General features: G+C 40.5%; 1 long non-coding RNA gene across 1 annotated transcript in view; it reads right to left on the bottom strand.

Moving 5' to 3' along the window:
- LOC132428409 (uncharacterized) overlaps window positions 1-23,433 on the bottom strand; it is a 184,438-nt gene that overhangs the window by 24,124 nt on the left and 136,881 nt on the right. Inside the window, exon 4 of the long non-coding RNA XR_009520113.1 lies at window positions 18,504-18,626. This is a non-coding gene — a long non-coding RNA (uncharacterized lncRNA). The remainder of the gene's footprint in view (window positions 1-18,503; window positions 18,627-23,433) is intronic.

Below are 23,433 nucleotides of genomic sequence, written 5' to 3'. Positions count from 1 at the left end.
TGCCAACCCGGCCAGAGCAACCTGAGGCTGAACTTTCTTAGGACTTATGTATGAGCCACCTGCCCATGGAGACTAAAGGAAGACAGGGATGAAAAGTATATCAGTAATTAATTCACAGCCAATGTGTCACCTTTTTCTGTGAACTCACCCGTGACCTTCAAGAAGCCACTGAGAACAACAGAAAGCAGGAAACTCAATCTTTTTGGTGAATTCACTCTGGTGTCGCTCTCCTGTTCTACCGCTTCTGTTATCTGCCAGGAGAGAGGAGATTCTGAGGCCTGGATCACAGCCAGAGGTGGCCAGATTTTTATCACATCAGTTTTGCCAATCATAGAACCACCTAGTGGAAAAACTCCTGGTAGCTACCATTGTGTTCTATGATCTGGCCCAGGGACCCAAGAGCTTAAGCATGGGCCCCAGGACCTCCCAGCCTCCCTGTATCTATCTGATAGCTGTTTGTCATTATTGTTTATGGAGTGGGGCCAATATTTTTCTATCAATTTTCTGAGGTCTTTGTCACAGAGGTAATATGCCCCAGGACACAAAAGTTTAGAAGAAAAATAGATAATTTTGGAAAGTGTTCCGAAGTTTATCATTTATTTTTCTGTCATTTACTTTTTAATTTTTATTTAAGGAGGACAATCTATTATTTACAGCTTTTCCTGAAGATTCTAGGGCTTCAGGCATTTGACCCCAATCTCCCTAATTTGTTTCATCCCCTCTTGAAGGACTGCAAACATGATTTCTTCAGATGCCCACTTAAGGAAAACTTCTCAACTCTTCTCCTCCTAAGTAATTCTCTGCCCCCTGTCCCTAGAGAATTATGGTTTTAAAATGAAAAATAAAACAAAGTTTTGAGCTGACTTTAGTAAGTACAAGGCCTGGGGAAAATCATATTGTGAATCCCTCCCCTACCCTTACCCCAAGCCATAAATCTTTTTATTTAAGTCAAACTTGATATAAACAACTATCAAAAATAACCTTGAAGGGAAAAAACAATCTTTTGGAAGGTCAACCTAGGAGTTGTGAGCGGCTATGTTAGGGACAGCATCATAGATTTTGCCTTAGAAATGTAAAAGGAGAAGGAAAGTTTTGTGAGCTGAAGATACATATATACATATTAGGCCCAAGAATATTGAAATATTTAAATGCACCACCTGGCAGGAGCCACCCTCTTTCTGTCTTAGCCCTTCTCATCCACTAAATCCCTAAGTGACTAACTCTCTAAGCCCTTCCCCGACTATGCAACAGTCGCCCCACGTCACCTGACCCGAAGGATGACCCTGCCTACGTTCTTCACTTGTATAAAAGGGGACATTGTCACCTTCCTATCTCATCTAAAAGCTTTGCAACCCTCTGCTGTGTTGTACTCTTGCCAAAAATGTTTGGCCTGATTCTTATCATGAGAGAAAAACTCAGACAAGTCCAAATCGAGGGACATAGACGCTTGTGTGTGTGCAGGCACAAAACTGGCAAAATGTTCAAACAATCACTGGGCCTGGTAAATATTATCAGGCTTATATTACTTTTTCAATTTTTCTGTAGGTTCAACATTTTTTCAAAAACCCAAGGTGTCCCGTGTACTGACACAGTGTTCAATCGGCTGCATGTAGCACTCCATGAATTAACTATGATAGTCAAAAAAAATTTTTTACACTAATATTTGGCACAGGAAGTGAAACAGATTGTTAAACCAATTTTTAACAAAACTGGAGGATCTTTATGAAAAACTAAATTCCCTTTATCAGGAAACAATCCCTCAAAGGAAAATAATACCATGTCCAAGGGACCAACTTCCTCATGAAGAGAATTTAGAGAAAGTTCTTCCTTCCATGATGACAAATCCTGTTTAAATTACCTCATTGAAAGATGAAGAGTTCTTAATTAACTAACTCAAAGCACTCAGATAACAAAATGGCAAATTTGCAGGAGAAAGCCACTGCACTAGATATGGGAGGACCTCAGAAGTGATTTTATTAACTACATTAACTGGCAAATAGGTTTTCTGCAATGTGAATGACACCAAAAATGGATAATCAATTTATTTTTGTCTAAGAAATGTTAGACTAAATTAAATTTCTTGATTTAAGATTGCCAGTTATGTATATTTACTTGTATAGATTACATACACACAAAAATATGTATGTGGCATGATACATGGCATGCTTCTAAGTGCAATTTATTAGACTTATTTACCACATTGTTTACCAGTTTTGTGCCCAAAGAAAGACATTAGTCAACTTACAATTTTTTTTTTTTTAAAGAATCAATTTTAGGGGCTTCCGTGGTGGCACAGTGGTTGAGAGTCCGCCTGCCGATGCAGGGGACACGGGTTCGTGCCCTGGTCCGGGAAGATCCCACATGCCGCGGAGCGGCTAGGCCCGTGAGCCATGGCCTCTGAACCTGCACGTCCGGAGCCTGTGCTCCGCAACGGGAGAGGCCACAACAGTGAGAGGCCCGCGTACCGCAAAAAAAAAAAAAAAAAAAAGAATCAATTTTATTTATTTATTTATTTTTGGTTGCGTTGAGTCTTCATTGCTGCACACGGGCTTTCTCTAGTTGCAGCAAGTGGGAGCTACTCTTCATTGCAGTGCGTGGGCCTCTCATTGCGGTGTCTTCTCTCGTTGCGGAGCATAGGCTCTAGGCGCACAGGCTTCAGTAGTTGTGACACACAGGCTCAGTAGTTGTGGCTCATGGGCTCTAGAGTGCAGGCTCAGTAGTTGTGGCACATGGGCTTACTTGCTCCACGGCATGTGGGATCTTCCCAGACCAGGGATTGAACCTGTGTTCCCTGCATTGGCAGGCGGATTCTTAACCACTGTGCCACCAGGGAAGTCCTATAATTTTTTTAAAGAGATATATTTGATCAACAAAAATAACAGACAAGGTTGATAAATTTTCATGTTCTAATTCAAATTTATCTAGGCAGTTACATATATTTATTTACATTTTTATGTTATATGTTCTATATTTTGTTATGTATTTATATTTATTTTAGTTATTTTTATTTTTACATAAAATTGCCTAATACCCATATCTTAAGAGAGCATTAAAAAGTATAAGAAAGAAAAGATAAACAAAGGGTAGGACCATCACAAACTGTGTATCTATAAAAAGAAAATAAGCAGGACATCGTGTATTTCCGACGTGATTAACAAGGCTAATATCTGCATTCGGAAGCAGTAGTTCATGTAGCACACACTACTTACGGCTCCCGGACTGAGGCTCAGAGTAATAATCATGAGTAGCTTTTCCTGAATGTTACCAAGTGCCAGGCACTACATTAAGCATTTTGCATCTATTATGTGTCTTATTTAACCCTCATTTTGTAGAGGAAGCTCCTCAGACCCAGAGAAGTTGAGTGATCTGCCCAAGGTCATGCGTTTCATAAGTAGTCAAGCTGAGGTTCAAATCCAAGTGTCTAACTTCAGACCCCACACTTATCACCATTCCAGGCACTGCCTCGAAGTGTCTTACAAGTGGCAACAAGTGCCTCAAGATGAGAAAGTGGATGAGGACTTCCATGCACAAGTCACATCACAACATGACAAAACCGTATAGGTGTTCTGTTCTCCATTTGTTTTCCCAGCTGAAATCTCAGCTATAAGACAGAAACCGCACGGTACTATCTGCAGGTGGACTGAATTGTTGGGGAGCTAGTCATGTGACCGGGGCCAGCCACCCACCACTGCTTTGCAGGATTCTAACACTCTGGCTCTGACTGAGCTAGCATCCTTCTCGCGGTCACCAGCAAAGCCCATGAACAATTCCTGGGAATTAAAAATAGAAGCTGGGTAACAAAATAAAGTCTAACGTGTTTTTGCCTTTGTGCTTGGACTAATTTCACTTGCTCATTTGCGGCCACCTGCAGAGGCCTCACACCAGCCCTTCAGACCAGTTCCTAGCGCGAAATGGCTGCACCCACACCTCAGCTCAGGGCGTGTGCAGAAGCGCTGGCAACGGCACTGCAATTCAAGATGGCGGCCTGGCACTGTGATCCAAAGCCCTGAGCAACACGCCTGCGCCAGACCCAAGAAAGCTCCGCCCCCTCCCCTTAGTGTAAGATTCCTGTAAAGCAGCCCTGCCCCTGGCCTAGTGGGGAGAGCCTGTGCTATAGAGCACAAGCTCTCATCTGTCTATTCTCTGATCCAAGAATAAAACTTTCCTTCACTTCTGAGGGACATTCAGCCTGGTTCTGTTGACTCGAAGGACACAGGGCAGGAAGGCCCTTGTTGGGGACCAACTCCGGAGGGTCGATGACAGTTCCCTATCCTACCTACCCGCTTTGAGCTTGACCATGAGCAACACCTTCGCCAAAGCATGGAAAGACCCTGCTGATGGGGAAAAGTATCAACTTGGGGCCTAACCAGGAAAGAACCTTTGTCTTCCACAAACCAGAAGTGCGGCTAAAGATGGTCGTCTTACCAGACTTGAGGGATAATGAAGAATGAAGAAAGCACCAGGTACTGCACTTGGGCACATAGGAAACATGCAGCAAATGGCTATGGTTGTTACACAGTTTTTATCCTCAAGCTCTCTGTAACAGTGTTTAGTCATGCATCTTAAAAAATCTGTGTCAGAGTGCTGGGGAGAGGGGAAGGTTACCACTAACACAGTCTGAGAGTGGCAGACAGATGGAGCCCTGGGGACCCACATTTTGCTGGGAGAAATCCCAATTCTTTCAGCCCTTAGAGTGGTGGCACATAGCAGAAAGGTGAAATCATTCACTGGACAAATGGATTAGAACACGTGACTTGTATTAGTGGGATCTTTGCCATCAGAGCATACATACACTGTATCAGGCTGAATGAAAGCCATTATTTCAAAATTTTAATTTTAACTTGTAACTCAGGTACCATGTTTCCTCAAGCTACATATTCCCCCTATAGCTATAACATCATCAGTTTGACATTGTAAGTCTAAAAATAGCTATTTTTTAAGAAAAACATTTTTAAGCTGATATATCATTTCCAACACATCCTATATATAAACTATATATAAAGCTGCTGTGTTTCAGGGGTTATTGAGATTATTTTAATCTGTTAAAAAAGAAAAGCTAACATAATGCTTTTGGATACTTCAAACTTATTTCCCTTTGCTTTGCTGATCTTCTTTTCTCCCCTTAGTTTTATCTCTGTTCAAAAGCAAAATTTTAAATCCTGTAACTAGAAATTGAAACAATTTCTGGGTTTTGTACAGCACCTGGCTCATTCCTTAGAATATTCTCTGTTCTATTTTTTAATGTACATTTTTAAAGGTAATAATATAATAAACTTTGACCTTTAAAATCTCCAAAGAAATCAGTTAGCAAGAGAAAGGACTAGGTCATGAGCAGAGTGGAAAAAAAATCTAACAAGGATAGGAAGTCATAGCAAAGTCCTAAAATGGAGCCTGTGTGTGTCGTTCTTGTTCTTTTGTGTAAAGATGTGTGTTTTAAGCAAGCAAATTTTGAGTAAAAAAATAAGAAATGAGAAAAGTGGTAAGCTGCTTCTGAAGTCCTTTCATAGACAAAGACTTGTAAAGTAAAGAAAAGGAGAAAAGAATTGTAAAAGTCAGTGCAGTTCCCTGTGGCCCCTGTTTACACCATCAAGCTCTGACTATTCCAGGCACCATGTGTCAGTATTGTCATTTAGGTTCTTTGTTCTCAGCCAGGAGGAGACGGTGATGCTTTCTCTATTTCTCTTCCTTTCCCTTCATTTTTTTCTCCTCCTTCCCTTCCTTCTCCTCTCTCTTCTCTTTATTCTCCTCCCTCTGCTTTTATATTCAGTTTCCAATAGAGTGATTTGCCTACAAACATGGTTCCTTTTCCTGGTACAGATAACATTTTGTTTGATCAAGGTAAAATCGGTGAATTATAACTCCTTCTGAAACCAGAATTTCTTCCATGTTGCATCACACTGAAATCTACAGTAGAGCCCTCAAAGCTGTTTTCATGCTGCAACGAGCATAGGAGCGAAGTCAAAGCCGACACAAAGATGAGTTCAGCTGCCACATACATCTGAGGCTAAGGGGAAATTACTTCTGAGAGAAGTAACATGTTGGCTTAAATTCATTATGAAATATAAATGACATATCAAATCCTTTGTGGAAGCAGAAATTGATGAAGGGAAGGGCAGAAATAGGAAATGGTGAGGAGCCCTTTAAGAAGGGAGTGCTCAGCAGAGGGGAGAAAAATATGCAGAAAAAGGAGGCTAGAGCAACTGAAGGTAAGCTGGGTCTGCACATCTAGTTCACCTTGAACTTACTCGACCCTTCACAGATGTGTGACAGTGTCCAGTTATAGTCACTCAAAATCAGACAGAAAATAAACACCTAGTTCGGAAAAATGGGAAGCATCTACAAAATGCCAGGCAGTCATAGCCTAACTGAGTCTTGGGTTTGGGCCAGCCAACAACTCCCAACCCCAGCTCAGCTCCTGAAACCCCTGTGGGTTCCCACCTCACTCGGTAGAGTTGGGCAGAACCAGAATTTCCAAGTTCATCACAGGACTGTTGTTTGGGCGCTCCCTCGTCTCTCGTTCCCTGAGCAAATGGGCGTTCTCGTACTGGTTTTGCTATCTTACAGAACTTCAACAATCTCTGAAATTTAATAGTCCTAATTTTGCCTGTTCCTGTCTAACTCCAAAAGTCCGTGGCAAGAAGTGTTTGCTGAGCACTAATTCAGCGTTTCACTTTCTAGGGTGGAGAGTTGGTTTGTGAAACTAGAATATCTCATTGAGGCCTAGTTGCTTCTTCCTCCCCAGAGTAGTAACTTTTAGGAAGTAAAGAAAATTTTGCCTCCAAAGCTATGTTACGGCATTATTCCCAAATTTGGGGATTACCAGAGGTCTCCTGACATAATTTTCTCCCTGGATGACAATAATAACATTATGTATTTATGTATAATCATAATATTGCTCCATTTATTGAATGTTTATTATGAATCAGGCACTTTACATATATCAGCTCATTTATAGTCAAAATAGTCCTTTAGTAGGACCTGTACATATATACATCCTATACATATATAGTAGGACCTATCCCATTTTACGAATGATAAAATTGAGATTCAGCGAGCTTGAACTACTAGTTAGTGGCAACAGTGGCACCTTAACACAGGCAGCCTGACTTCGGAAGCCTGTCAGCTTAACCACTACACCACAGCGCGTCTGTATATGACTCCAGCCACTCGATAATGCCTCTACATGAATCCTGTACCATAGACCAAAAGTTCCCCACACTCGACTTGTGTCCAGATTCACTTGACTTCATCTCCTCAGTGCCCAAGGCCTGGCCTGTAGGAAGATGGTCAACATATCTGGAAGTAATGCATAGAAGGGCTTCCCTGCTGAGCACACAGAACACGCTCCTGCACCTCCCCATTATGGATCTGGGGTCATAGCTGTCTACAATGCCATTGGAAAGATGCACTAAACAAGGCTCTATAATGTGATTTGGAATAGGTAAAAGTTCCCTTCTTCATGCCTGGACCTTATACTGACTTGTGGAGCCTTCAGTAACATTTACCTGGAGCTAACAGGCCTGTTCCAATAGCTTTTAGGCCATTAAATGGAGGGCTTATCTCACCTTAACCAGAAAGTCAGTCTCTCTCTCTCTCTCTCTCTCTCTCTCTCTCTCTCTCTGTCTCTCTCTCTCTCACACACACACACGCACACACACATACACACACTCCATATCTGCTTCCTTCTTGATTACAGTTAGACTACAGTAGGAGTAGTGTGGTTCCCAAACTTCCCCAACAGGATAGCTGACCCAACACCTTTTCCCCAAACCTGCATTCTTACTTCTTAAAGAGAACCAAGCTTGGAGAGGAATTGGGAGTTACCCCTCTTTGCCTCTCCATATCCCTACCCTTGCAGGCTGCTCTGGTTCCAAACATGAACATTGCTCAATCTGGCCATTTCTGAAGCCCAGGTGAATTTTACCCACAAAGGAAGTTATAATGTTACCTCACCTACATCAGCAAGGCAAACTTGATTGCTATTCAGTTGGCTATTCCTGGCAATGATACTTTTAAAAGTGACTAGAACCCCTTCAGGAAATTTCAAATGTATTTCGAATATAACAACAGAATACATTTTCTAAAATTATGTATAACGAAGCCATTTCTCCACCAGCTATTTCAGTGGACCAGAGTCTGCTTATTTCAGAAACCCCAGGATGCCTTAAGAATATTTGTCTCATTATCCCTATTATTTTCACCTCCAGGGAACTGTCCCTAGTAAACTTTGCTATGTCTCTTCTCCTGGCTAGTTTTAATATGAGCCATGGGGAAGATTTCAGAAAAGCATGAGTTCTTTTCTGCCTGAGCTTGCAAAATTGTCTTGCTGAAGATGCATCTGTTAGTAATGATTGAGACAATCTGTGCAGCCGAAGACAACTTGTTGAGAGATGACTCTAAGAAGATACTCTTCCAAGGAACATTTAACCTCTTAGTACCTTTTCATGACAGCAGGATCTTTAGTTTATTGGCTGCAGAAGACGATGATGCGTTCTAGCTAGCATGGCCATCATAAAGTAACGCCTGCACCTTGAAACCAGGAGGACCTTGAGAACTTCAGGGCCCCCAAAACTATAAATATTACCTGAAAGGATATTTCAGGCTCACATACCATTTCAAATTCTCATCCTCTCTCATGACCCAGGATGACTGACTCTGATAAAGATCTTCTTTGAGAGGACTAGAATCCCTTGGCATTCTTTACATGGCCTAGAAGACCTCAAATCTAAAGCCAAATTCTTAGGATGATGATAAGATCAGAAAACCCCTAAATTCATTCTTTAACCCACTACTCCTCTTATCATCTTTTTGCCTCAGTCTGAGAATAAAATCACCATAGTTTCTAGCTAAAGATTTAGAGTAGCCTGGATATGAATACCAGACCCAATGGCCTCAAGACAAAACTGGAATCATCTTTGGGTGTCCTATTTCCTTTGTAGCTTTATTTGCCAGCATGTTAGCTGATACGTGAGGCCACCCTGCTCAAGCCAGGGATTACAGACTCTGAGGGGTATATGGCCACGTGCCAGGAGAACAACAAGCTGCAGGATAAACATGGTACATTTTCCTGGAGTGCCAATAATAGGGGAAATGCCTTTTTTTTTTTTCTTAAGAACATTACAAACTAGAGTAGTATGCAAACTTGGAGTAAAATGCAAAATTCATGGACTTTTAAAATAAAATAAACCTTAAAACTGCAAATAAATTTTGAGCTTGAGGCAAAGCTTCCAAATCCTTCCCCAGATCTCAGAGGTCTAAATGTTTATTTTCATTCTCCATTAGGGGCACTTTGATGGGTATTTGAGAAAAACTCTTCCAGAACCACTGACGTTTTTAAAAGATATTCTTAATGAAAAAAAAAAAAAGCTGTTACAAAAAAAAAAAGAGAGAATGAATTAAGGGGAAAAAAAGTATTTACAGTACATATTGTATATACTTATGGCATTAGTCCTCACTTTATGAAGGTGGAATCTGAGATCCAGAAAGGCTGAGTAATTTGTCCAACACCACATTAAGTGGCAAAGCCAAGGCAGGCAATGAATAGAAATAGTGAGTCAAGGAGATCGTTTTCTGAAGCCCCCATATTATTGCCCACAGTCAGTCATTCACTCCACCTACGTGAAAGAGCCCTCTGGATTTCCAGCAGTTGGTGTGTAGCTGCAGCACTGCCATCCTCCTCTAGGAAGGATGTTACCCGTGTCCTCAACAGCACAGAAGCACCCTGCCAGACTCAGGAAGGGAGAGTGAGCTTAGGTTTATGCTCTCAGGAAATATTTCTCATTTTTTCCCAATTTTATTAAGGTATCATTGACATATAACATTGTATTAATCACATTAGTGTACAATATGATAATTTGATATATGTATATGTTGCAAAATGATTATCCCAGTAAGTTTAATTAACATCCATCACCTCACACAGTAACAGTTTTTTTTTCTCATGATGAGAGTTTTTAAGATCTACTCTATTAGCAACTTTCAAATATATGATACAGTATTGTTAACTCTAATCACCATGCTGTACATTACATCCCCAGAACTTGTTTATCTTATAAGTGGAAGTTTGTACCTTTTGACCACCTTCCCCCATTTCCCCCACTTCCTATCCTCCACCTCGGGCAACCACCAATGTATTCTCTGTTTCTATGAATTCAGTTTTTTTCTACAGGTAAGTTAGATCATACAGTATTTGTCTTTCTCGGTGTGACATTTCACTTAGCATAATGCCCTCAAGGTCCATCCACGTTGTCACAAATGGCAGAATTTCCTTCTTCCCTGAAGTTTATATATATATATCACCTATCTTTATTCATTCATCCATTGATGGACACAGGTTGTTTCCATGTCCTGTCTATTATAAATACTGCTGCAATGAACATGGGAGTTCTCAGAAGATATTTCTATTGACCTCTGTTTATCCCTTCAGCCAGGCTGGGGATAGTTTTGATGGGACAGACTTGTGACTCTTGGCAGTGGAAAGGAGGTCTTTAAAGGGACGACATGGAAATTAGAAAATGAGCAACCCAAGGATGCCTGACTATTTTGATTCTCAGTCTCTGCTTCTCTCTGTGCCTCTCTCTGAGTCTCTGAATCTTAAATATACCACTCTGTTTCTTCCTCAGTTTCTACTTTTCTCTGCCTCTGATGTTTTTTTCTTTCTATAGATTCTCTATGTCTTCCTCTTCTATCCATTTTCTCTCTATTTGATTTGAAAAATTCTATCATTTGCTTAAAGACCTAAACGTAAGACTGGATATTATAAAACTCCCAGAGGAAAACATAGGCAGAAACTCTTTGACATAAATCAAAACAATATTTTTTTGGCTCCATCTCCTAAAGTAAAGGAAATAAAAGCAAAAATAAACAAATGGGACCTAATTAAACTCAAAAGCTTTTGAACAGCAAAGGAAACCATCAATAAAATGAAAAGACAACCTACTGAATGGGAAAAACTATTTGCAAATGATATGACCGATAAGGAGTTAAAATCCAAAATATATAAACAGCTCATTCAACTCAATATCGAAAAAGCAACCCGATTTAAAAAATGAGCAGACCTGAATAGACATTTTTCCAAAGAAGACATACAGGCTGAGAGGCACATGAAAAGATGCTCAACATTGCTAATCATCAGGGAAGTGCAAATCAAAACCACAATGAGAAATCTCTTCACACCTGTCAGAATGGCTATCATCAAAAAGTCTACAAATAACAAATGTTGAGGAGGATGAAGAGAAAAGGGAACCCTTGTGCACTGTTAGTGGTAACGTAGATTGGTGCAGCCACTGTGGAAAACAACATGGAGGTTTCTCAAAAAACTAAAAATAGAACTACCACATGACCCAGCAATTCCACTCCTGGGTATGTATCCGAGAAAAACAAAAACACTAATTTGAAAAGATACATGCACCCCAATGTTCATAGCAGCATTATTTACAATTGTCAAGACATGGAAACAACCTAAGTGTCTATCAACAGGTGAATGGATAAAGAAGATGTGTTCATCCATAAAAAAGAATGAAATTTTGCCACTTGCAGCAACATGGATGGATTTGGAGGGCATTATGCTAAGTGAAATGAGTCAGACAGAGAAAGACAAATACTGTATGATATCACTTATATGTGGAACCTAAAAAATACAACAAACTAGTGAATATAACAAAAAAGAAGCAGACTCACAGATATAGAGAGTTAACTATGGTAACCAGTGGAGGGGGGAAGGGCAATATTGGGGTGGGGGATTAGGAGGTACAAACTGTTGGGTGTAAGTCAGGCTCAAGGATGTATGCACAACATGGAGAAGATGCCAGTATTCTGTAATAACTGTAAATGGAAAGTAACATTTTAAAATTGTATAAAAATTAAAAATTTTTAAAAAAGAAAAATTGTGTCATTTGCTAACAAGCCTGAGGATATAAGCATCACAATATGTAATTAAAATATGTAAATCAAGTGGCAGCCCTAGTACATTGCTTGGAGTTTCGTTGCATATTTATTAATTTATTTATTAATTATAATTTAATTTGAAATATTTCAGCCTAGACTGAGACATTCTGCATATGCTAGTTAGTTTAGGCTCTCACTCCAGGGGCAGTCAGCTGCCTTAATGGAAAATCTGTACTCCTGGGGTGCCCAGTTAGCATCACATTTGAAAGGACTGCTCTAGAAGCAGCTATGACAAATGCTTCTCTCTTCTGTATCTCAATCAGTACCCAAGGTTTTCCTAATTAGCAGAGCAAATTTTAGAATTATTTAAAATGGGGATTTATTAAGTAAATTAATGGCTTTTTAGTTCGTGTATCACAGAAGTTTCCACATATTTGTAACACTACTCCTTAAATACCTCAATTTACAGAGGTGAAACCTGAGGTTCAAAGGGTTAAAAATGTGCTTTATTGGTAAAATTAAATGTATTCAAGGTGTATAGATTTGCTAAAATATTTAAGAGGCTCTCCACATCCTTGTTTGGGTATCAGAATCTAGCTGGATCTGTAGCCTGAATCTTTGAAATGATGCCCGGTCTTGATCTCTGAATGGTCCCAGGTCCAGCCATTAGCCAGAAGGACTTCTGTTGCCTAAACTGTAGGGGAACAGAATCCTGCCTCTTGAATAACACCATATCTGCCTCAGTGGACTTTTCATGCAAGTGGGGATGAACACAGCCAAAAGGACAGAGCCCTGGGATGGCATCATGTTTGCAGAGCAGGTCGTATGAGCTACTTTACGCCTGCCTGCTTATGTGACTATTTAATGTTCATATGTGAGGCAGAATTTGTCTTGAGATCAGCCTTTACCTGATTGAAAGGTTGTGAGGGAATAACTAACTGACCCACCTCAAGCTTCTTCAAGACTCCTGCCATATACCAAAAAGGACTTGAGAGTTGTGCATTAAGAATAGGCTTGGGTTAGTTAATAACAATGATGTAAGAAAACAAGCAAAGGCAGCTTTGCTTCGTATTTCTGCTGCCTCCAAAGGACGGTGAGAAGGAAAGTCTGAGAAGAGCTGGTGTAATGACAGAATCCTGCACTAAGAGGCTGTGAGAGATCTAGGTTCCCCATCACTACCACCTGTATGACTTTGAGGCAAGTCATTTAACCCTCTGAGTCTCAACTGTTGCATCTGTAAAACAGGAATAATTGCTTACTTACACCCAGTGTGTCTTGAGTCTTAGAAGTTATTAATCAAAGAAGTTGCAGCCTTGCTTTGGGGGAGGGGTCACCTTCCACAACTTCAAAATGCTCCAACTCCTTTTTATTTAAATTATTGGAGATTATAGTTTTTGTGGGTAGCATCTATACTGAGACAAATGCCACGCAATTCAAATATTTAAAGTATATAACTCAATGGTTTTTAGTGTATTCATAGAGTTATGTAATCATCACCACAATCAATTTTAGCACATTTTGTCACCCCAAAAAGAAGCCCCATATCCTTTAGCTATCACCCCACAATCTCCCCATCCATTCTCCTCCAGCATTAGGCAACCTTCTGTCTCTACTTTCTGCCTGTCTTGATGGTTTCATATTAATGAAACCATACAATATATGGACTTCTGTGTCTGGCTTCTTTCACTTAGCATAATGTTTTCAAAGTTCATCCATGCTGCAGCATGTATCGGTACTTCGTTCCTTTTAATGGTCAAATAATATTCCATTGTATAGATATAACACATTTTATTCATTCATTCATCAGTTGATAGACATGTGGTTTATTTCTACCTTTTAGTTATTACAGTTAATGCTACTATGAACATTTCATGTACAAGTTTTTGTGTGGGCGTATGTTTTCATTTGTCTTGAGTGTATATTGAGTTGACCCAAAAGTTCATTCAGGTTTTTCCGTTGCATCTTATGGAAAACCCCGATTGAACATTTGGGCCAACCGAATACCTAGAAGTGGAATTGCTGGGTTCTACTCCGTATGGTATCTCTATGTTTAATCTTCTGAGGAACCACTAGACTCTTTTCCAAAATGACTGTAACATTTTACATTCCCACCAGCCTTGTATAAGGATTCCAATTTCTTCACATCCTGACAACACTTGTTATTGTCTGTCTTTTTTAACATAGCAGATGTGAAGTGGTATCTCATGGTGGTTTTGATTTGCGTTTCCCTGATAGCTAATGATGTTTAGCATCTTTTCTTAAGCTTGTTGGTCTTCTGATTATTTTCTTTGGAAAGATGTTTACTCAAATCATTTGCCCGTTTTTAAGTCTGGTTATTATTGAACTGTAAGAATTCTTTAAATATTCTGAATATATATTCTAAGTATTCTTATCAGATTTATGATTTGGAAATACTTTCACCCATTCTGCAGGTGGTTGTTTCACTTTCTTGATAGTGTAGTTTGAAGAAAAAAAGTTTTTAATGTTCGAGAATTCCAATTTATCTATTTTTTTCATTTTGTTGCTTGTACTTTTGGTGTCATATCTAAGAATCCACTGCCAAATCCAAAGTCACAAAGATTTACTCCCATGTTTTCCTCTAAGAGCCTTATAGTTTTAGCTTGACATTGAGGCCTTTGATCCATTTTGAGTTAATTTTTGTACAGGTGTAAGACAGAGATCCAGCTTCATTATTCTGCATGTGGCTGTCCATTTGTACCAGTACCATTTGTTGAAAGGTCTATTCTTTTTCTGTTGAATGATGTTGACATTTTTTTTCAAAACCCAGTTGACCATAGATATGTAGGTTTACTTCTGGGCTCTCATTTCTGTTCCACTGATCAATGTGTCTATCCTTATCCCGGTACCGTACTATCTTGATTAATGTTGCCTTGTATTAAGTTTTGAAATCGAGAATATGAATCCTCCAACTTTGTTCTTTTTTTCCAAGATTATTTTGATTATTCTAGGTTCCTTACATTTCTATATGAATTTTCAACTACTTTCTAAAATTTCAAAATGAAAAACTCTTCTAGTGTTTGTGGGCTGTCACATCTATAAGTGGGTCTTTGTTTTTGCCTTCTGGGGATTTAAGAGCAAAGAAATCAAAATTTTTATAGTTTTGTGGCTTCAGTATAGTAGGAATTTCCCCCCAAAAAATTCATCCAACTGAACATTCTTTAGATTTTATCTTGAAGTATCTATCCTCTTCTTTCCCTAATGAGAGATTCTTTCAAACTGTTCAGCTTGAGAAGCTTTGCCTGCTAAGAATGATCTCAGACACTTGGCCACATCTTCCTTAATTCCAAGCTTCTAGAGGTTGTCACTGGTTAGTCAGAGAAGCAGAGGCAACAATAATTAGCCCTGTATCAATTTGCAATCTGAAGAAAAAAATATTCAAGAAATGTTCTCTAAAATCACTCTCTTATTTTAAATTCTTGATCTGAGCATCACCTAATTAAAAAGCTGTACGCCCTTACCCCCTCCTTCATCCCCACCGAGTAATGCAATGGTCTCAAGAATTCACGTAAAAACCCCCTCTCAAATGAGCACGTTGAGAGGTAAGGAAAATGGTGTTGAAAGCAGTGGAGACCTGCAGAGAGAGGAGCAGAAAGGATAAAGAGCATGATAAGGGCAGAAACCAATAGGAACAGAGAAGGGAAGAGAATGAAGAGGGAAAGGGAAAGGGGAGCTCAGAAAGGGAGAGAGAAGCATATGGCAGGTATCAATTATTTACCATTCATGTACAATAAAAAAAAATGCACTTTAACTACAGGAAGAGCACCAAATCCACTCAATAACCATTTAAAAGCATATGGAAATAAAACACAGCCATTTAGAGGGCTGTAATAAATGTGCAATGCTCTTTGTAATGCCCCTGAAAGAATACAAGCGTTAAGCCTTGGTAAATTACACTTAAAAGTAAGTGTAACATAAAAACGAAATTAGGCATACAAATAACCTCACACTTAGGCACTTTTTCAAAGTCTCCTTCAAACAGTTAATTAGAAAAGCCTCTAAGGATCATAACTTTTCTTCTCTCATATTTTCTTCTCTTAACAATAGAGCCAAGCAAATGGCAAGAGCAAATAAACAGAGATTCAGGATGCATAGAAGGTCTGCGTTATATCCTCAGCCTTGGAAAATGAAAAATGGGGAAGACAATAAAAAGCAGGCACTGTCAAAACTGTTCCCTTCACTTATTAGAGAACTGAATGAAACCCTTTAAACACGGGTCACAGAAATATGTAGATGGCATCATAGGTTCTGTTTCCCAATTACACATTTTAATAGCTTCAATGTTCTCTTCAAAATGCAATAAGCCAGTCAAAAAGTACTATTAACCTCATGTGCCCATTCTTCATTAACATCTGCTGTATAATATAGTCATGTTTCCAGTAAACCAGGTCCCACATGTTCCAGCCTTAAAAGGGAGAGAATCAAAAAAAGAGTTTGGCTCCAAGGGGCTGTAGCCATTAGATACCAGATTAAAGCAGGCACAGGGTGGGGTGAGGCTCTGGCGGAATTTGCTGTGTTCCAGCCTGCAAATTCCACATAAAAGTTCTCATCACAAACAAGAGTTCTCTCAGCAGCAATGAGTAGCACATGTCTTTTTCACCCTATTCCGTCAGCCCCCAAATCTTTTTGCATGTCTAGTACTACATAATTTCATGAATGTCGCAGCTTGGGTGTCCCAGGAAGAAGACTCTGAGACAGAGATTAGTGTGCAGGACATTTTTAGGGGGTGCCCTTGGGATCCAACACCTATGGCAGGGAACGGAAGAGAAGGAAGCAAAACTGGGCAGAGGGAGAAGTCGGGCTGCAGTGCAGTTTCGATGGACGCCTCAGCCTAACTTCTGGGGATTTCTGAAGATGGACCCACCTCTCAATGCTGCTCCATTTGGGTGAGAGGACCAAAGCTCCGTACCCCTTCATCAGTCAGTCTTTGGATGCAGCTGCCCCAGGAAGGGGGCGTGGCCTTGTACAAGGCCTCTCTCCTCACCAGAGAGAACCTGGAAGGGGCCGGCTGCCTGCAGCACCCCAGCAGCTGAGGGCATCAGACCGTAAGACGGAGCAGCACATCCTCAGGTCCACCACAGCGAGCAAACAGAAAAGGCCTTTTCGGGTTCGTCTGTTCATTCAGAAAACACTTGTTGCATCTTTTCGGTGGGCACAGCGCTGACCTGCGCTGACTGATTATTGTTTCCAGTGTGTCTTCTGGCATAGAACACAAAGAGCTTGATACTCATTGTGTCTCCCAAATTCTCTGTGAGGCAATACTGTATCAAGGACTCACCTGCCCATTTCACACATAGGAAAACTGATGATGGAGAAAAGCAATCAGCTGGAGTTTTTTACAGGTAAGCCCTCCAGTATTTAAAAGAAAAAAGGCATCCTGAGGAGACGATAGCAAACCTTGCCTAAGAATGTAGGTAATCCATTGATGTGTGGTTACAGATGGACCGGAAAAGGAGAGAGAGAGCTTATGAGCAAGTTGCCACGCTCTGGCTTCTTTCCTCCTCCTTGTCTTTCTATTTTGGCAGATGCCAGAGGGCAAGATTTAGTCCATAAATTATACTCTGACCCCATTTTCTAAATTTCATTAAAAAAACATTTTTTTCTCTTTTATCTGAAAATTCCTCTTTCAACTCTTATAAAGACACTCCTGGGTCGGTCTTATTACCCAATAAGTAACCTGCTACTGTTCACACTGACTGTAATCAAGCCTGCACCGCTGGCCTAACAATACACCAAAGTGTGCCACAGACAGCCAGCGCTCACCCTCTTGTGTCATTTTACTTAATTAACAAGTGGAACAAAGATTGCGGAAAAGGAAGAAATTTGATTACGCAGCATTGTAATGGCACTGTAGTCTCCTGTAAAGACTGAGTGGGGTCTGCCCCCTTAAAATCTCCATTTGCTCCACCACTGCACCATGGAAATGTCAGCTCGACTCCCCCTGCCGCCCACCCTGAGGTGACCTTTATTTAGCTGCATCTCTCAGTAATACTAACCCATTAGTCATGCCTGGGTCAGTGATGTGTCAATAACAGAATAATTATTGAAGAAAGCCTTAAGAGGAAGGACAGTAGCCTCAATTCAGAGTGAGCTCGACCCAAACCGGCACCGCGGCTTGTTGAATAAATGAATGGATGTCGAATAAATGGTCCCTTTACATGCGGAGACCTAAAGACTGTTGATTCCATTAATCCAGGAGGTTATTTGTAGCTGCTAAATACCTTTTTAGACCAATAAGTGGCATGGCTTTTACTCCTGCTGGCTACAACCTACCCTTTCTAGTAGAACAAATTTACTGTACTTAATGGTTCTGGCATTTTAAAAGGAAGACACAGGGCTGTTCAGACTCCCTGCACCTTTTGTAGGGGCACTGGGTGCAAAGAATAACCTCTCTCTACTCACAGGAGAGACAGTCTTGAGATCCTGAAATTAGAGATGCTTCCAAACGCCATGCTAGACCTCTGATAGAAACCAAACAGCGAGGTGTGGATAAAACGAATGAGGAACAATGAGAGAGGCAGTGTGGCTTAACAGTTAAAGGAGGAATGCAAGAGACAGACACACACACAGGGAGAATATCATGTGGAGATTGGAGTTACCTTGCCCAAAGCTAAGGAGCTACCAGAAGCTGTGAGAAAGGCCTGGAACAGATCCTTCCTTGGCTCCGTCAGAGGAAGTATGGCCTTGCCGACATCTTGATCTTGAGCTTTTAGCCTCCAGACCTGTGAGACAATAAATTTCTGTTATTTAAGCCACTTAGTGTGTGGTACTTTGTTACAGCAGCTCTAACAAACTGATACACTGGGGTCATAACTTGCAGCCAGCAGGCCTTGTATGGGGTCCTGTCCTCATCATTTACTTGTTGTGTCATCTTGGGCAAGTTACTTAAACTCCTTACCCATCTACTTCCTACAAAGGCAAGACAATAATACATGGTTTACCTACCTCACGAATCTGTTGTGGGAGTAGAAACCTTACATATGCAAAAGCACTTTGCAAATTCTAACAGAACATTATGTATGTTGTATGTGACATAAAAGTGTCTAGTATGACATTCTGTACGGTAGTACTTCCCATCCCTAAGATATGTACAAATTAGGGGCTCCAGGAGTCTATAAGGAGAGCTCCAAAAGTGTGCAGAAAATAAACAAACAAAAAACTCCCTCTCCCTAGCCATCTAGATAGGCAAGGTAGATTTGAATAGGGAATGGGGAGCTGTTGAGGTGAAAAGGAGAGCCCAGATCTAGAGTTACCTCTTGCTAATGTTATACTACAAATGAAAATGACAGCAAAGCAAGGAAATTAACACACTAAACAGGCACCAGCCAAGACCAGCTACCCAAGACCCATCCTTCCCATAGGAGTACAGAGGCCCAGGGAAGGAGAGCTGGAGTTAAGGAATATAATGCACAACACTCAACAGCAGCTTCTGTACTGTAACAGTCTTCATTAGAAGCCATATATAATATTCCCATGTTGTTGTTTTTTTAATAAGCAGGTGTTTCTTCTATATTCAATTGCCACCAGAATAAATCCTGTGGTCCTTCAGTTCCAGCTATTACGTGAAGCTGCATTTTTTTTAAAAGTCCAAGACTGTACAAGGCAATTCATTGATAGTATGCGTCCTTGATATGATACAGGGAAACTGGCACTTTACCTCTTTGGTCTTCCTCCCTATAACCTGGTCTAATCATAAGAAAAACAGGAGACAAATAGAGGCACATTCTGCAGAATACCTGCCTAGTGCCCCTCAAAGCTGGCAAGGTCGCCAAAAACAAGGAAAGCCTGAGAAACTGCCACAGCCAAAAGGAGTCTAAGGAGACATGACAGTTAAATGAATGTAGTATCCTGGATGGGATCCTGCAACGGACAAAGGACATTAGGTAAAAACTAAGGAAATATGAATAAACTACGGGCTTTAGTTAATAATGATGTATCAATATTGGTTCATTGATTGTAATGAACGTACTATACTAATGTAAGATGTTAGTAACAGGGGAAATTGGGTACAGGTATATGGGAACTCTCCATACCCTTGTCTCAGATTTTCTGTAAATCTGAAACTATTCTAAAAAATGAAGTTCATTAAAAATTTTAAAAGGCAACCAAAATTTTGCTTTCATCTTTTGAAGAGTATTAGAGAAAATTATATTTTTGTCTTACAAAAACCCTTTTTAGAAATCCCCTTTCCTCTTCTCTCCAGATATCATACAACCTAAAATTTCTCCAGAGCCTCTTGCTTTCACAAATTCCTACACACATATGCGTGTGAGCGCATGTGCACAGGAGCACGCAAACCATAGCTTTTTTGTCTCTCATCCTCCCTTGCTGATACAGTGCTATCTCCACTGTCACCATTCTCCACCCACAGGCCCTTCTTGAATGTGTCACCACCAAGACTTCTGCTCCAGCCAGCCAGTTACAGCCCTTCTGGAAACCTGGATGACACAGTAGTCCCATATACCTATTCTTTCCTTGCTGCTTGTGGGGAAAAAAATACATAAGGCATTCCCTGGAATGTATAGTTCTTCTCCAGAAGAACTATCTCCAGAAGGTCTATCAGATTTTCTTATAAGCAATTCTAGTGAAGAATGTGTAACAAATAAAATTCTCTACCTCAATATATGATGTTTTAAAAGTCAAAAAGTAAACATATCACTAATATCATTCTCTTACTACCTAGATATATGAACTAGTGTTGAGTTTAAAAAAAAAAAAATTGGCAGTCCCAGAAGACTAATTACAAAACTGATACTATTTAATAAAGCTCAGAAATAAGCAATGCTAAAGACTATATTGTTTAGACATACCTGAATAGGTGACAAAACTAATTTTTTAAGAAGCAAAGGAGTAATAAACACAAAATTCAGGATAGCGGTTATGTTCTAGGTCTTACCCTGTATAGATATTTTATAACTTGCATATATATAATCTTTGGTATGTGTAAAATAAAAAGATGTGTTTTTAAAGGATAATTAGAGCCCTACTGGTGTACTATATCAGTCAGATTCCTCCAGGCAAGGAAACCAACCTTGGGTTATTTAAACAGAAAAAGAACTTATTAATAAGATACTGTGTGGCTCACAGAATAACCAGAAGGACACAAAGGCCAGGCTGGGGGTCAGGCAAGAACTCAGGCAGCAGAGTTAGCCCTGGGAAGACACCGCTAAACACAGACACTAAAGCTTACATCTCCAAGCCACCAGCACAGGACCCTGATAAGAGCACTAGAAACTTACCACACTGCCTCTCAAAACTGGATAGGGGGACAGCTGCTGCCGGCGGGTGGCTGTGATTCTTGCTTCATCTCACCTTCTAGCTCTAGTTTCCAACTCTGGGTGGGTACATCTGATTGGTGGAGCCCAGGTCATGTGCCTGTGCCCTCTCTGCAAGGGAGGCTAGGAACCTGCTGGGCTTTTACTGTAGGAAGCAGGCTCAGTCTCCCCCAAGACTCACAAGGTAGTGAATCTCCCACACAGAGATAGTGACTTCAGATGCTGGGTGTCAAAAGAGTTGACAAATGTCCACTTTTTTAGCTTTTCAATATCAACATACATCTTTCTCCCCATGCATCTGCTTTTTAAAATATTGCTGCTTAACATAATAAAACTATCCCTCATATATTCAAGGAAGAATCACCTAATGCCCACAGTATGAGGAGCATCCCGAGATCCAGGGTCTCATCAGGTCCTGCACGCAGCTCCACGTGCAAGATCTCTGACTGTTCATTCTTACACTAGTTCCATCATGACCTTCTCCTGATATTCTGTACCCTCTAAACCAAAGTGTTAAGCTAACTCCCACCAATTCACCCTATAAACATAATGGAGAAAACAGAAAAGAAGGGAGAGGGAAGGAGGAAGAAAACTAAAGTATAAAAATACATGTTTATCCCAACCAAAAAACTGTAGCTGGTCATGAATCAACAGGTGGCATTTATGGATTCCCTATCCATTCTAAGGTTCCTCTGCCTTCACACAGAACCTCAGTTAGGTGTTTTTGACCTCACTGAGTGACCCAGGGTTTTCCTCCTGAGGGATCAGAGTCGGTGGTGGTCCTATTTGTACAGGATGATTAAGTCTTCAGTTAACTTTTGACACTGGGTGTCCACCTTCCTCTCTCTCCCACTGTAGTAGTCATCCTATTTCTTTTCTAGTGTCAGGATCAGTCAACCCAGCAACACCGTAGCCCCCCTTTGGCCTTTTCACCCAACGGTGTGAGGTTGTAATTAGAATCTGCAGAGTGCTGCTATTTTCATGAGTACATTAGGTTTCTGGGGCTGCTGTAACAGCTTACGACACACTTGGTGGCTGAAAACAACAGAAATTTAGAAATTTAGAAATACAGTTTCAGAGACTGTGGAGACCTTTTCTAGAGGTGTCTAAAATCAAGATGTCAGTAAGATCATGCTTTCTCCAAAGGTTCTTTGACTTTTCCAGTTTCTGGTGGTTCCAAGTATTGCTTGGCTTATGGCGGCATAACTTCAGTCTCTGCCCTTGTCTTCACATGGCCTCCTCCCCCGTGGCCTCTGTGTCTCAAATCTCCTTTTCTCTTATAAGGACACCAGTCATTGGATTTAGGGCCCGTCCACTAAATTCAGGATGATTTCATCTTGAGATTCTTAAATACATCTGCAAAGACCCTATTTCCAAATAAGGTCACATTCACAGTTACTAGAAGTCAGGACTTGGACATATCTTTTGGGAGGACACAACTCAACTCATTACAATGAGCATCCACAAAGGACACACCAATTATCTAACTCTGGGCTCATTCTGAGATTTCTAACCATATTTCTATTCCCCAAGCTTCTAAGTCAACAAACAGTCTCTTGTTCTTCTTGCCAAGTCCCTACCCAACCTGCAAACTATTATGCCAGCCCATGAATTAGGGTAAATCCTTATCTCAGGCTCCCTCCATTCAGACAAAGTGGGAAATGAGATGTAATGAACTGAAGGGAAGGTCTACAGACCAGATCCTTGCCCCGAAATGGAGGCAGCTCCACCTTACTGCAGCTCCACCTAGACAGGACTACTGATATCCCACAGGTGACGCTATTCAAGATGCCCTAGCCCAGTCGGTGATTGTTAAAGATTAATATTTGTAAACTGTCCAGATTTGGGACAATTATATGCTGAAGTGATTATTTTATTGGAGACATAGAACTAGTATACAACCTACTCTATGGAGTGAGACTTCCTCTGAATATATAAATGTTTACACTACTGTGAAAAGATTTTTCACTCTGAAAAGAAGCCCACCCTCTGGCCTTGAATGGTTGAGGGAGGACAGGGTTTCTGGAAAGGTGGCTTTCAGCTTCCAAACACAACCCATTTTCTATTACTTTGTGTTGCATCTCAAAATATCCCCCAGACAAGGTAAATGCAGCCCACCCCCAAAATACATGTTAGGCCATATTCAAACGTCCCATAATTATGCACTGAGAAAATATTTAACTGCACTTTTCAGGTCAGCATTGTTCTTCCTAACCTCACAGATTATTTGAATTTTAGAAAAATGAGACCAAGA

Source organism: Delphinus delphis, chromosome 7 (genome assembly GCF_949987515.2).
Source record: "Delphinus delphis chromosome 7, mDelDel1.2, whole genome shotgun sequence".
In the NCBI taxonomy this organism is placed as follows: Eukaryota; Metazoa; Chordata; class Mammalia; order Artiodactyla; family Delphinidae; genus Delphinus; species Delphinus delphis.
The sequence above is the reverse complement of the archived record's forward strand: the minus strand, read 5'-3'. Positions and strand labels throughout refer to the sequence as shown.